This window comes from Schistocerca nitens, chromosome 9 (assembly GCF_023898315.1).
Source record: "Schistocerca nitens isolate TAMUIC-IGC-003100 chromosome 9, iqSchNite1.1, whole genome shotgun sequence".
NCBI classification, from domain to species: Eukaryota; Metazoa; Arthropoda; class Insecta; order Orthoptera; family Acrididae; genus Schistocerca; species Schistocerca nitens.
The window spans coordinates 483,545,404-483,560,974 of NC_064622.1; positions in this window are offsets into that span (position 1 = coordinate 483,545,404).

Sequence of the window (15,571 nt, forward strand, 5' to 3'; positions counted from 1 at the left end):
CTCAGTGTTCCAGTTGATTAAAGCTGGAGATAGCCTACAACCGTGAGTCACTCCCTTCTCAACTGCTGCTCCTCTTTCACGTCCTTTGTATCTTACAGCTGCAGTGTGGCGTCTGTACAAGTAGAGAATAACCATTTCCTCGTGTATTTGAACTTTGCAACCTTCAGAACTTCAGAAAGTGTACTCAAGTAGGTAGCGTTTTCTGATTCCATGTCCCCTTTTACAGGAAACAAAATCTCCAATGGTTGCTGTGGGAAGAGAGGATGTGCCTTCAGGTCCCCGGGTGCCACAGTGGTATGCCGGCCGGTCGGTGCTGGTGACGGGGGCCACAGGCTTCCTGGGGATAGCCATCGTGGAGAAGCTGCTGCGGTCCTGCTCTGAGATTGGCACTATCTACATACTGATGCGGCCCAGGCGTGGACAGGAGCCTCAGGAGAGGCTGGAAGCCTATGTGTCCAATGTGGTGAGTGTCCCTGCTGTTTCTGACGTACTACACAGATGAGCCAAAACTTTTTTGAGCACTAGGCTGAACAGAGACGAATAGAGAATCATTCTAGTGATGATACAGGACGCAAACGGAGAAATCCATTGACGTAATCTATTTCGACAAAGTGCAGATCGTTATGGCCTCCTGCCTGGGAACGAATTCCTCATTAACTGTGAAACGTCTGAGCGGTTCACACTGAATAAAGGTGAAACCAGGAGTTGGCGACTAACTGCTGGACACCCATGCCACACCACAAAACGTGCAGGTTGTAGGCTTTCCCACTCTAGAAAACAGAATAGGTGGAGATTTATGACATATCTGTCGACAGAGTACAATGCTGGTGCATGCACAGATTTCTCAGAGCACACTTTTTAGGTACATTGTTTAACATGGTGATCTATTGTAGACAACACCCACGTGTTACTGTGTCTACCCAACGAAATCTTCGATTGCGATTATAATGGGCACGGGATTATCGAGAGTGCACCGAAGCGTGTCGCCTAGTTGCATGACTCACATTTATTGCAACACAAGGTTGATGGTAATGGCCAGATGCTCCACCATGCTGAAGCATACCTGTTTGTAGCATGTAGCGTGACTGGGGTGATGACATCTGGCAGAAATCATATCAAAAGTTGAGAATAGTGTTACAGTGGGTAGATGGGCATCATAGTGAATGTCGAGGCCACCGAAGTCACCAGATCTGTATGCAATGGGACATATGAAGGACACTGTCGGGTGCTAGCTCTGTGCCCACAAAACATTGGCCCAAAATTTATAAGAATTACGTTACCTATGCGTAGGTATCTGGTGCCATATGTCTTCAGAAACCTACCAAGGGTTTGCTGAATCCACCCTCCACTCAACTGCTGCTTTACTTCATTCCAAAGGTGAATCAATATGCTATTAAGACGTTGGTCATAATATTTCTGCTCATCATTGTACTTTGCGTAATAGTGCTGGGTGGCTGACACTAATATATGCCAGGATCGTCATCTCAGGATGAAGTATAGGATGAGTGGGTGCTATCAGCTGCTCAGTGATCGTGAAACTAGAAAAGTACTATTGACAACACCATAAAAGATACAAATGATAAGGTCGCCAAAAATTAATACTGCACTATATTTTTCAAATCGGCCCAATCCTACATCTAAATACATATGATAAGCTGCGTGTAACTTGTGCGGGGATTGTCTTTTCTACCTGATGAATTGGCTTCCAGTTACTATATCCTCCCTTATATTTCTGAACTGGCACCAGCAATCGTGGTACAAGAGTAAAGCGTTCCGTGAAATGTGCAGTCATACCCAACATGTATGACCATCATATGAGTAGGATGTAGCAGCTTAATGTTGATAGCTGAAGTCACTTGAATTATAAATGGAAAAGATCGTATGGCCGAGAGGCCCCATGCGGAGGAATTAATTGACATGGATGTTGATACCAGGTGAGGAATTTGCCCTTAGATTTGTGCAGGCTCATCAGAATTACCCAATACTCTACTTGGTAATCAACTACCTTTCACTGCTTTTTCACATTTGTTCATGACATTCTGAGACCTTTGTATTTGCTTTCTATGCCTATTTCCATTCGTCCTGCAAAGTGCTTGTGTAATTCTTTACATGCTCTCCATTCTTCACCACTCAATACTTAATTCACTTGAACATTGGTGGCATTTTATGGCCGCACACTGACATGGCGATAGGCCTGTACTTTTCTGAACTTTAGTCGTACACTGTGATGGCTTATGGTAACAGGGTGTCCCAGTTGTTATCATGATTATTCACCTAGTGACTTGACGTTTCTCTTATTGTCCTGTGCACTGACTCTGTTCCTTCATTGGCCTGTGAATGTCATGTGCTTCTCCATAACTTACGAATATACAGTAGATGAGAAAGCTGTTCCATCAGTTCTGACATAAAATTGGTGCTGTGATTTGTAGTTAATTTTTCTGGAACACTCAGGTCCAGCAACTAATTTTTTACCAATGCCTGTTTCGCTGTGTTTATTTGCTGATATGGTATAGCTACTAGTCCGACTTAAGGTGAAGCCGATCTGTAATGATCAGTACATAGCGATCCTTTGCCAACATTTTCTCAAAATGTCCTAAGATGTCATACGAATCATTACAAATATCATATTAGCTGCTGTCAGTGTGGACAGTGTACACATGGTACACCGTTTTCACATTCTGCTTGATATCCTATTTGCACATATGTCGCCAGTAGTGATCAGATATCTGCTGTTCAGCAATTCTTTGACCCCATGAACTGATAACATGTGATCATGTGCCTGTCTTAGCACACCATCACGCAAAACAGCTGGAATCACAATACATGGCCCATGTATTGTCTTCTTAGACGAGACACAGTTTGAACAATGTACGTTTTGTCCAGTGGAAATAGTTTATGTTCTTTGTCGCAGGTTACACTGCCTTCCCCTCGACAATGATGTAACCCCCTGTCCGCGACGTATCCACTTTTCTACTGAGGCCTTCTTCAGTTTGTAGATTCTGACCAGATTTATAAATGACATCAAAATCGAATTCACATATGTTGAGTACCTACAAGATAGATGCTTCAACCACAGTTACCATTGTAACTCGTGTGATCTGCTATCACTTTAAATATCTTTCCACACAAATAACATTGGATACATATGATACCATATATGAGGTTTTGCGTTTTCCTCTCCATGGTACAATGATTTCTTTGCTGACTTTGACTAATGCTAGGCATCGGCATCGATATGTTCCAACCCGTCTGTTTCTTGACAATATGCAGCCCAGTGAACGATTACTATTATCACAAGACAATATGAAGTGTTTCTCATAATTACGGGAAACCAACACTGACTAATTGTAAAAGGTTCTTTGAATGTCCTGAATGCACCACGTATTTTGATTTATAGTGGAACATTACTCATTTTTTTCAATAAATGACTTCAAGTTGTTTCTAATTATTTTGTGACAAATTTTATGCAATAATTTGCTGACCCTAAGAACGATTGTAACTCCTTCTCCATCTGATGCATTATAAAATCCTGAGCAGTCTTCACTTACCAACAGTCAATCAAAAGGCCATAATGAATAATCACATGTTTTAAATATTACACTTCTTGAAATGTGAAGTGAAACCTCACTATAGTAAGAGTCCGGTTCAATCGCTTAAAAACTTCTCTTAACCATAGGACATGCTTGTCCAAATTATTTAGAAAGAACGGTCCTGTCATCCAAATGTACCCTACACTTCCTTGGTATTACACCTCATAAAATCCTTCACAACAAATGCTGTAATGTGGCAGGCAAATGTTTCAACCCAAACAGCATACAATGATATTAGTACTGTCCTGAAGGAACTGTAAAAGTCGGTTGCCTCTGGTCTTCCAGTTCTACTTCTAACTGATGTTAACTACTCCACAGAATTATGGTAGAAAATAACTTGTACTGCCGCAAATTTTCTAAGATATCTAATATATTTCGTATTGGACACTAATCTGTGATGGTCCAATAAAGATATCTATAGTCACATTAAAAATGTTAAGCTTTTGTTCCACCCATACGGTTTTTCAGAAAAACAGCCACGGGTGCTCCTGAAGGACCTATACTTTCTCAATGAAGTTGTCCCAAACCTGTTGATTAAAGAACTCCTCCATCACAGGTAGTAAGTGATGAGGGACAAAATATGATCTACAGTACTCAGGTGATTGATTTCGTATTGGGATTATGTATTACATCACTGGAAATTCTCGCAAAGAACCACAAGGATTAACAGGTCCACAAGCTCTAACAACGACTCCCCCATCTCTAATTTTTCCATAGACCTTCGTATATATAGCCCCACAGCCAGTTTTAATATCTTTGCGGATGTGCTCAACGCCTTAGAACGATGTCTTTCGTAGTTTCATTTGAAACGTGAAACTAATGGGTTTTAATGTGTCTGGTGTAGGCTCAGAGGCAATTGCGTTTTTCTATTTTGCATATACAATTCAAAGCTGTGTAGTGATGCATATGAGAGTTATCCAGATTATTGCCATAACAGTAAAAAACTTTTATTAAGGACACAATCGAAAGAAGATAAGATATTAGAGAATTACAGCATTATACTTTGAGATAAACAACAGGGGTAGCTCGGAAATGAACAAGGGCGCGAAATTAGCTAATAGCAAAAGAATGAAATAAAACGCTTGTTTAAAAAATACAAATAGGAAACAAATGAAAATGACATCTCTCAAGCACTTGTTCAGTAGAATGGATGTGTTTCACAGTAGAAAACATGAACAAGTGTGTATAGCTTTTAAGGTATGCCCCTCAGAGCCATGATTACTCAATATTTTGTTTATTGACCATTCCTCCTGGGACATAATGTAGCAGAGCTGATCCTCTGAAAAAAAACCCAGCTTTGTATCTGCTAACAGGTTGTTCACAAATGCTACCACGTCCTCTGCTGCTTTACCTGAGAAAGGACCAACTAAGCTAATGGTATAGCATCTAGATTTCGTACTGATAAACTAGACAATGATCTGTCCTATTACGAAGTGATGCATAAGCAAGTCTGTGTTATCTGCCATTAGTTGTGCTATTTATTCCAAACAGACTCAACCGCTTCCTGAGTGATAACCACCTGTTCCCCTGACTTAATCACTGTAAAGCCTGTGTATAACAAAATGATATAAACAGGGAAGATTAATTCTAATGTGATGTCATACTACAAAGCACTCCTTAATATTTACTCCTGAGCGCTAGCCATGCAAACTCATTGCATTCATTGGCATAATGCTCTGGCCTTCTGGGTTTGCAAATAATCACTGACGAGGATTGAGGACAGGGGACACTATGACCCAACAAATTATACTTTGTACACCTAACTGGGCGCATATATGTTTCTCTCGTGTTACCCCTAAATTCGCCCAAATCAGTGCTTGAGCTCATCTTAATGGAACCAACTTTTAAACCAACTCTCAAGTCCAAGTGTGTACTGTTGAAAATCTGAAGGATAGAAAACATCAGAAAAAAGTTGTCTTCACTTGCTACGCTGCGATGACGATGCTGCATCCAGACCCATTACGCTCGATGCGTCCAAACTAGTTCAGAAGATATTTTCACCTTTAATCGTCTTTGATGTTTGAAAAATGCGACGACAGAGCTCTTAATTTGTTTGCCGTTTCATCATTGTCCCTAACAAGATCCCAGCAGTAGTCACCCATCATCGAAGGGTTCAAATGACCTTGGTAACGGTGTTCCATGGTAAGAATGTCTTGGTGAAAGCGTTCACCACGCTCATCGCTTATGGGCCGGCCGGTGCGGCCGAGCGGTTCTAGGCGCTTCAGTCTGGAGCCGCGTGACCGCTACGGTCGCAGGTTCGAATCCTGCCTCGGACATGGATGTGTGTGATGTCATTAAGTTAGTTAGGTTTAAGTAGTTCTAAGTTCCAGGGAACTGATGACCTCAGATTTATGTCCCATAGTGCTCAAAGCCATTTGATTTTTCATCGCTTATGGCTCCCAAATTTTGCTGGAGGAAAACAAGGTTAGAATGTAGAAAGTGAATTTTAAGCGACATTCTACACCCCATGTTCTTATAGTTATTCAACAGATAATTCACAATGGTAACATAGTTTTTATCTTTTCTGTTACCCCAAACACCCTTCACAATTGCTTTAAAAGAAGACCAAGCAGCTAATTGGATATCTGTGAGTTTGGTATCAAAGGTTGGATCTTTCAGCAGTTTTCTTATTTGTGTCCAACAAATATACCCTCTTTCAATTTTGCCTCACTTAATTTGGGGAACTTTTCTTTTAAGTGATTGAAGGCCTCACGTTCTTTATCCAGAGCTTTTACAAAGTTCATGATAAGGCCCAACTTGAGTGAATGGGAGGCAAAATGATTTTATTGAGCTCAACCATTGTTCACGTTTCCAGGAACATATAACTTCCTTCTATGCCATTTCTTGACTGTATAGTGGTTCTTGGTGTCACGACTGTCCTAAGGGCACAAAAAGCAGCAGCATTTGGTGAATCCTGCCTGTAAACCAGTAAGGAGTGCAACATCCTGTAAATCATACCAAAGCTGCCATTCATGACCCTTATATTTGATTGTCTCTAGAAGCAAAGCCATGGTTTCATAAGTTTCTTTCATGTCTACTTTGAGATTAAAGACAACATCACGCCCCGTCACATTAATTTCTGCATATGCTCCCACTATGAAAGCGCCACCTGAACTCAAAGACATGCTGTATGAAGACCTGCGGAAATGCCTGGAGAATTTTCGTGGATCAGATAAACTCACGTTACTGGGAGACTTTAATGCCAGTGTTGTGAATAAACAGAACAGCTGGACCGACTGCATTGGCCCATGCGGCATTGGAAATATGAATGAGAACGGTCAGCGACTGCTGGAACTTTGCACCTCTCTTTCTGTCTGCATCACTAACACTTACTTCCAGAACAGAGACGTGCACAAAGTAACATTGAAACACCCACGTTCAGGCCATTGGCATCAGCTCGACTTCATCATAACCGGAAGAAGCGACCTACGTCGTCTCCTTAATTCACGCGCATATCACAGTGCTGACTGTGACACTGATCACTCTTTAGTTATGACCAAATCACGGTTCACACCAAAGAAGATTCACTCAGCTGAGAGCGTTTGTCGAAGAGTGAAGATCAACACCAAAGCCATTCAAGATGATGCGCTATACAAAATGTTCAGTGAAGAAATTGAGATGAAACTGAATCCTGAGCAATTTATAACTGCACAGAGCGCCGAAAATATGTGGCATCTAGCTAAAGAAAATGTTATGCAGACAGCTATAGGAACATTTAGGATGCAAGGTAGGACTCAAAGTGACTGGTTTACTGAATGTGAAAGTGAGTTGCGTCCATATATAGACAAGAAACGTAATGCTCATGTACAGGTTATGAATCATCCTAAAGACCAACGAGCAATAGCTGAATACAAAGCCTGCAAAGCAGATCTGCAACGAGTTTTTCGCCATTGCGCAAATAGATATTGGACCAACCTTTGTAAAACTATTCAGATCTGCCGAGACAAAGGAGATTATAGTGGCATGTATCAAGGCATCAAAATGGCCATTGGACCAACAAGCAGGAAGTTCGCTGCAATAAAAGATCTAAATGGAAACCCAATCAACAATAAAAACCATCAACTAGGTAGATGGGTGCAGCACTATGCTAAACTATACTCAGAAGAGGTCAAGCTTTGGGTACTTTACCAACTTACCCAGTTATGTCTGAGCTTGATGATCCTCCCTCTGTTGACGAATTAAAACTCGCGCTTAAAAGTCTAAAGCTAGGGAAGAGTGCAGGCCGTGACAACTTACCAGCAGAAATCATCAAACTTAACTGCGTTTAGCCGATATTGTATCAAATCCTACTGCAGTGCTGGGAAGAAGGTACAGTACCTCAAGACATGCGAGATGCAAATATAGTAACAATCTATAAGGAAAAAGGCGACAGAGGGAATTGTAGCAACCATAGAGGAATATCTCGCTTGATCATTGCTGGAAAGGAGTATGCAAGGATAATCCTGAAGAGACTGGAAATCTTGGCTGCTCGGATCTACCCTGAGTCACAGTGTAGATTTCGAACTGGCAGAGCCACAAGTGACATGATATTCACCTTGCGCCAACTACAAGAGAAGTGCGGCGAACACAGAGTGCCATTATAAGTGGCTTTTGTTGACCTCAACAAAGCCTTTGACAGCGGCAGTGGGGAGGGACTCTACAGTATATTGGAAAAAATTGGATGTCCCCCAACTTTGCTGTCTCTAATAAGATCTATTCACGACAATATGTTCTGTTATCTTCGATGGCAGTACATCTAAACCATTCAGTATGAACTGTGGCGTAAGACAAGGCTGTGTGTTGGCACCTACCCTTTTTGGAATTTTCCTCTCCGGTCTGTTCCTTGTGGCTTTCGAGAATTGCAATGTTGGAGTACATCTGCATACTAGGAAAGATGGAAGGATTTCAATGTCAGTCTTCTGAAGAGTAAGAAAAAGCGCTACGAGATAGTCGCTCGTGAACTCCTGTATGCTGATGATGCTGCAATTGTTGTGAACTCCGCAGAAGAGCTGCAAGAGCTAGTATCAAGATTTAGTCACTCATGCCACCTATTCTCGATGAGTGTAAACAGCAATAAGACCGTAATTATGGTACAGGGTGCTAACACAAAGCGGAATATCACACTAGATGGCACTACTCTGCAAGTCGTAGATAACTTCTGATATCTTGGATCTAGTGTAGAATCAAACATGTCTGTTGACTAGGAAATTGATGCTGGCATTGGAAGAGCTGCGACAACATTTGGCAAACTCTCTACACGTGTTTGGAAAAACAACAAACTCTCTTTGACCACCAAAATTCTTGTATATCAAACTTGCGTCCTCAGCATCCTTTTGTATGCATCGGAAACATGGACTACCTATGCGAAGCAAGAACGTCGCCTTAATGCTTTCCACATGCGGTGCCTGAGATCCATCCTCGGAGTAACGTGCAAGGACCGAGTGACCAACGAAGCAGTGCTATCTAAAACTAACTGCAACAGTATTTCAGCTATCTTGAAGCAGAGACGACTCCGCTGGCTGAGACACGTCCACCGTATGGATCCTGACAGATTACCATGTGAGGTGATGCTTGGAGAGATCTCTATAGCCCAAAGACCTGTAGGACGTCCTGTATTGAGGTTCAAGGACTCCTGTAAACGAGATATGGAGAGCTTTGGAATCGACACAAACAGATGGGAGGCACGGGCTAGCATGAGACCAGGGTGGCGTGATGATATATCATCTGGAATGTCGAAGCATGATGAAGGCTTGTTAGACAGATTAAGGCAGAAAAAGCTTCGCAATGCTACCACTGTTCCTGCCTCAGCAGCGAGATTCACTTGTGACAATTGCGGCAAGAGATGCCGTGCTGCTATTGGCTTGACAAGTCACATGAAAAAATGCAACCCATAAACACACAGACATTGCAACAATCATCTACCAAGATGTCGTGGCCAATATATATACTGCGTAAGCCAAAGGTACCAATGGAAATGCATTGTCGTTATGCAGTAGTACTGCTTTCAAGTTGGTTTTATTGGAGTCAATAAATAGTCGCCACTCCGGTGGATTATGCTGTGCACCTAGCTCCATCATCAAACCACTGACATCTCTACAGACACACATTGAATTCGGCATATCGAAATATTCAACGAAGGAAGCACCTCTTGATCTGAAACAGTTAATTTTTGTCCCTGGTGCTAGAAGGTTCGGTTGTTGCACTCTCGACCTCAAGAGTTTATCTTGCTGTTTCTAAAGTTTTAGATCGCGAACCAAATCGTTCAATTCCTTTTGATTAAAGAGGTGAGGCGAAGGGTCATGATAGTGAGGGCAGTACTCTTCCATACGTTCAGTACTTTCTGATCCATTTGACATGGTGTCTGGTTCCGTGGCTTTCAAGTTACAGACAGGAACAGGCAACCCCTCATCGTGGGGCACAGGCAAATGCACTGAAGATACATTTGGATACATTATTTTATGTCTAGTTTTGCTTGAATGTCACGAAATAATGGTCATTAGGCTCACACCACACCATCGGAACAGCGAGCGGCATGGCTCGGCGTTTTCCTTTCAACCACTCGGTTAAGGTTGTAGTACAAGTTGTGCAGCCAATATGAGGTGCAAAATTTTTATCTTGATAGCCAACAGGACCATCAAAATACAGTTCATATGCCTTCTTAACCAAATCAGTGACTGCTTTCCTTTGGGGTTTTGGAGTGAATTTCCCACACACATAACAAAAGTTGTCGAGGTGGTTTGGACATAAATGAATTTTACTAGTTGCCATTTTTCTTAGTGTAAGTTTTAAACACAAAAATTTTGCAATATCTTTCACAGGAAACACTCACTGAGGATCTCTTTCGCACCGATGGATTACCACAGCAATCATTTACTGACGATTTGTAGATCTTCTAGCTCTCCTCTGCAAATCAAAAACAAACAAATATCTAAACAGAAGAACAGAAAAAAAAGAAATACTGAATACGAAAAATAAAAAAAAACCTTAGAAACCCAAAACTGGTACGTGCTAGAACATTTTGAAAGTTATATTCGGATTCTACACACCAAAATACATGCCAGTTGAAGCATCACATCCCAGATGCAAAATGGCTGGTGACTAGTGCTAATCAATGCTTTACTTTCCCTCGCTGCCACTGATGATGAATGTTGGTTGTTATATTGATGAAATACCTTGCGGACCGGCACAGCTGGACCTAAATGACGACAACATCACAATTGTGTTCGTTTTGGACGAAGTTTGCAATGAAGTGACGGTTAAACTGCAAACAACATGTATGTGAAAACGTGTGTAGCAATTGTAATCTGAACTGTACGATGCTGAGAAACATATGTATTCAAGAGACTTCAAATACTTGCTTCCCATTAATCGGCAGATGCTTCATCAGATGAATATTTATTCGTTTTAAAGTTTGTTTTCACTGTAAGATAACGTTCACTATCTATTTTGTTAATTTTTGAGTGACGCGATGAGCAAATCCTTTTTACAGCATCGTGAGCCACATTTAGGGATTATATAAGGTTCAGAACAAATAAAGATCATCTGAAAAATTCATATAAAAATGTTCTAGAAAATTTTGTCTAGTGAATGCAGTCAAATTTAATAAAACATGTTATAAGTTACGGTCGCCGGTTCGAATCCTGCCTCGGGCATGGATGTGTGTGATGTCCTTAGGTTAGTTAGGTTTAAGTAGTTCTAAGTTCTAGGGGACTGATGACCACAGAAGTTAAGTCCCATAGTGCTCAGAGCCATTTGAACCATTTGTTATAAGTACTCAAGGTTGTGGTAGGAGTGTGGAGACTGTAAGATCTCATCGTGAGGAATTGTTAAGTAAGTTTAGATATACTGCAGGTCGTTTAAACGATGGTTTGAAATTAGATGAACTTTGGGAGAAATTATCATACCACACGAGAATTACAGTCGGTGGTGGACCATGCGGAAGTGTGGAAGAATTTTTGAATAGTGGAATGGGCTGAATCTAGCTATAGTGAAAGTTAGTAGTACAGGCTTAAAGAAAACTAGTTAGCTCTTCACTCCGTCTTCCTTAAAGAATAAAACTCCCACATGTAAAACAACTTCACATGTCCGATTATAAACACCTTAATGTGTTAAATAATCAACGATAAACATGTAAAATGTTTGGGGTAGAAGACTCCATACCATAATTACGTAGGTTTCATCAGTTTGTAAACTGTTGCACGTTGGCCGTTTCCTTGGCTTTGACACATTCTGTTAACTAAAAATAGTTTTGAGTAGAACTGAACAATTTAGAAGGAAACATTTCCCATATTTAAAGTTAAACTGCCGAAGTAGATGGCCGCGGGACGTAGTTCTTTCATTTGTGCGCTTTAATCGTAATTATTCATTCTTTTGGGCTCGTTGGCTGTTTCCTTGTGTTTGATCCATTCTGTTTACTTAAGATACTGTTGGGTAGACCTAAACACTTGCCGTTTATGAACTGAAATTGTCTGCAGTGCACCACACAATGATAGAGCAGCGCTTACAATCCAGTAAAAACGTGCTGGTTCGTCAGCGTCCATTGCGCCATATCCCTTGAACTGCATTTTGCAGAATGATATAATCCTGTAGGCGTGTTTAGGTGTATGTGTGGATACCGTTTGCGTGTTGTGTTGCGAATACAGTTGGTAGTAAACAATAATAAATAAAAACGTCGTACCTGACACTGACGTTGTGGGGCGGCAGGTGCTAATGTATTTTCTATTGTATTGTTGTGGTTTTCAACACAGGCTCTCTAACTACAATGTTAGCAACCAGAAAGTGATTAGCAAAAACGTGATGCCTGTAATTAAAGTTCACTGTGCCCACTCTGATGGAGAAATAAAGTTATTGATCATTGAAGTTCATTACTCTGAGGATTTAGGATAATGTCTGGGATTCATAGAAAATGCAGTTTACTATAACTATTTTCACTATATTCTGAAATGATGAAGCGTAAAGTTTCAAATAAATGTTTAACCAAGCCATGCTATTATCAGCTTTTGTACTATCACAGCTGTTCAGAGTCTATTGCGTGGATCCTATTAACCATAGATAACGAAACTGTTCAATAATCGTTATTGATGTAAATGTTCAAAGTGAATGCTCATCAAAATTTGATGTTAATACTCATCAAACGCCACGTTAGTAATGGTGGAAGGTCTGTCCTGCGGCGGCACGTGAAAATACGAAATACGGAAACTGAGAATAAATCACTGAGGTCGTGCACAGTGCAGCGCTGTATTTAATGCCAGGATACTGCAGATCATTAACAGGCTTGAGGAGCCCTGTTTCCTGAAGAGGAAGGGGCACCTTCAGAACAGTCACTATACCCTTCCTAGTGAACGAGATTCGCTCGTCAAAAGTGGTCACAATCACCAATTATCGTATGGTGTAACCAATTTGATTTCTTTCTCTAAACGGAAGGGGGAGGCAACTGCTACTAGCCATAAGGATAAGTATTACTACTATTACTGTAACTGCAACTAGATGATGACGATGATGGCTTTGATGAGGCGCAGGGAGCTGGATGTACCTTGCGTTCAGCCGAGAACATTTGAGAGGAGGTGGTGCATTGCCCAGTGATACCAGCTCGCTGTGGCTGCGTCTATGGAGATGGTTGTTGCCACAACCCTGAGCCAATTTCCAGACAGAAGCTGGCCCATGGATGCCAGATTGGAACTGGCACATGGGTGGTGATGGCAGGGGCGGCTACAGCTGTGCCTGCAGCGGAAAGGTCCATCTTAAATGGCAGACAGTGCCACACAGGAATTTACCCAGAAATTCTTTTATACACTTACACGATAGCTGTGATGTGAATGGCATCACAACCTCTGCGCTCCCTGCTCCTGATCCTCGAAATCATCTACAACAACTAGAATACGTCTCAGACTCGTTGGCCACGAAATGACATCACATTAAGTGTAAACAGCGCTATGGATGAAATTATAGAAAGAAATTTAGTTTAATGAATGTATGTCAGACTCATTGGTCATCAGCATATTATGTATACACAGTACAACGATAAAGAAAAATAAATATGTTAAGGATACTGCTTCTACTGCTGCTGTCACTGATGCTGCCACAGCAGCCTCTCATCCCCCATCACATCCAATATTTCATGAATGTATGCTGAAACAATGAGAAGAAGATATGTATTCAATATCACGAAATTCTTAGTGAAAGAATTGTGCAAAAAAAGCTACAGTCATCGATTAAAATATGTACTTACTTGGTAATTCTCCTCTCCTAGGGACAATCTCGCTGGCAGCACTACTGTTAATGATTACTGAAGAAACAAATAAATGAAGACTGGGAACAATGACAAGCACACAAAAAAAACCAACAACCTGATGCAGCTACATACCATCACACAATGAGGTTGAAAGTGGTTTGGGAGAGGCTTTATATGTGGTACAATCTTGCATTTGGTGCAGGGGGAACATGCGGTCCTAAGCTCTACACTTACATGTAATAAACATATCAAACTCCTCTTTGTCCATCACCAACATCTCATCAAGTGAAAACATTTCCCACCAAACATAAAGACAGCACCTCCCCCTCCTTCACAAATGGAGAGGTAAGGGGATGAGCCCTGTCTCCCACAAATTGATTAAATAAAGAAAATGCAAATCGAATTTTATAAATAAATTATTATTATGCCCCTGCAGTGTAATAGTCGCTCATTTGAATTTCATGCCTTGAGATCCTTCCACACCAACAGCGCAGATAGAGCATTTCCCACCAAATTACACATGAGGGATGAGAGAGGAAGGAAGAGGGGATAGAGGCTAGGGGATGGGAGGTGTGAGCAGGCCTAGGGGATTTCCCACAGTTGTGAAAAGTGGGTCAGAACTGCAATGGGGAGAAGGTGACAAAAAAGTGTTCTAGGATTGGTGCCCGCAGCATCAGAGAAGCAGGAGGTGAAGAGGGAGGGAAGAGCGTTTCTCAAAGGACAGATTATCCACATAGTGACATAAATCAACCCCCAGCGTATTATTAATTAGTATAACACTTGGTGAAGAGGAGGAGACGGTTATTTGCTCCTTAATGTATTCTTGCCCCTAAATGAATGCAACCTGCACAAACACAATGCATCAGAACCCTTTTGCCCCACTACTACCGTTGCTAGCCTTGTGATTGTCTGGCATAGGAGCATCTTAATCTTTAAATGCTGAGGTGCGATCTGTGAGACTGCTTGCATATTCCATCATATGATTACAGGACTTTACCATGCTCACTTTCTTGTCATCCTATCAGTAACTTCTGAGAACTGCAAGCCAGGCAGATAATCACAAGTCTGCCATCTCTTCCACTAGGTAGATGAGTTAGAACTAATTCAATGTTGACAGCAGTTTCTCAGACCGCACCTCAAAGGTAATGAATTTATTTACAAAAAAGGCATAGTTTTTCTGTTATTCTTTATATATATTGCAGAGGTAAATATTAGGAGCAGCTGGACCATCTGGCAGCAAAAGTGTAACAAAGGTCGACCAGCAACGTACTGTCAAAAAAAAAAAAAAAAAAAAAAAAAAAAAAAAAAAAAAGCGAAAAACAAAACAAAAAACAGGTATGTGTTACTGATAAAAAATTTTAAGCGGTAGTACACTGTTGGTTGGAAGATAAAAACGATTAAGACTTCAGTATTTTGGGGGAGACACCCAAGAGTTCTGAAAACGAAGAAACTGATTACAATTGTCATTCAAAAATGGATATTTCAGAAGTTTCGTCACCTGATGAAGAAGTAGACCTGGATCCCATTTGTAGAACCACGTGTAGTTTTTATGGCAAGAACAGGTACATGTGGTCGAAGACTGCACCTAACAGAGCAGTTATAACTCCACATAATATTATTATTAAATTACCCTCTTCAAAGCTGCCCAAAAATGAAAACTATAATCCTGTTTTCATTTGGTGTAATGTAATACATAGAAAAATGGTGGATGAAATTTTAAATGGGTGAATAAAAAAGTAAGAGCTTAACGAAAATCGGTCTGAACTGATTC